Genomic DNA, 415 nt, shown 5'->3' with positions numbered 1-415 from the left:
TATGTTTGTGGGTAATACAGCACAACTCTCTAGTAAAACAGCACCACTTCACACCCATTTACTGCACAACTACGCCGATCTGTAGGCACTGAAGCTACAAAAGGCTGGGTGCCCACGACAATATACACGCCACAGACCAAACACAGACAAAGTGAAACGCAGGAAATCAGGGCCAAAAAACCACCACCACCTCAACAGAGCTAAGCTACAGGAATAATACCGCCGCAAATATCTCAGTGAATTCCACAGCGATAGGAAGGGTCACATAAACCACAGCCAGTGCCACTACTGGTGCAGAGACACGCACATTCAAGTGGATCAAAAGCTTACTTTTTCGGCACAACACATATGCACCACTGGATAGCGCTAATACTGCTCCTTTGCGGTACAGCGAACCGGACGAAGGTAAAAGCAG

This window comes from Trypanosoma equiperdum (genome assembly GCF_001457755.1).
Source record: "Trypanosoma equiperdum strain OVI genome assembly, contig: ctg_1096, whole genome shotgun sequence".
Taxonomy (NCBI): Eukaryota; Euglenozoa; class Kinetoplastea; order Trypanosomatida; family Trypanosomatidae; genus Trypanosoma; species Trypanosoma equiperdum.
Note: the sequence above shows the minus strand (reverse complement) of the source record.